The sequence below is a fragment of the Brassica oleracea genome, chromosome C4 (assembly GCF_000695525.1).
Source record: "Brassica oleracea var. oleracea cultivar TO1000 chromosome C4, BOL, whole genome shotgun sequence".
NCBI classification, from domain to species: Eukaryota; Viridiplantae; Streptophyta; class Magnoliopsida; order Brassicales; family Brassicaceae; genus Brassica; species Brassica oleracea.
Window position 1 is genome coordinate 30,783,972 of NC_027751.1, and position 430 is coordinate 30,784,401.

Consider the following 430-nt stretch of genomic DNA (forward strand, 5'->3'; position numbering starts at 1 on the left):
TCTTTCCAGGTGCATGCCCAGTAGTACCAGAAGCAACAAGGACAAACACCTGCTATTCTCAGAAGATCCTGCTGATTTGGAACCCACGATCCGCAAAGACCAACGTTCCACATCGCTCGACGCAGCAGCTTTCACGTCGACTGATTCTCGCACCCAACCGTCGACCGACATCCGACCTTCATCGTCGACCGATCTACATCGTTCGACCGATCTACATCGATCGATACTACACCGCGTACATCGATCGATCATCAGTCGCTAAACATGGTTGCGATTGTTATTCTCAGACAGGACGAGAATGGAAACCTATATGACCAGGATGGTCATCTGCGTTATGCAACAGGTCAGAAACTAGACGCTCAGGGGAATGTAATCCCTGATACTGATGCTACAGGAGCTGCTCAACCTGTAGAAGAGGCTGCTCGACCAA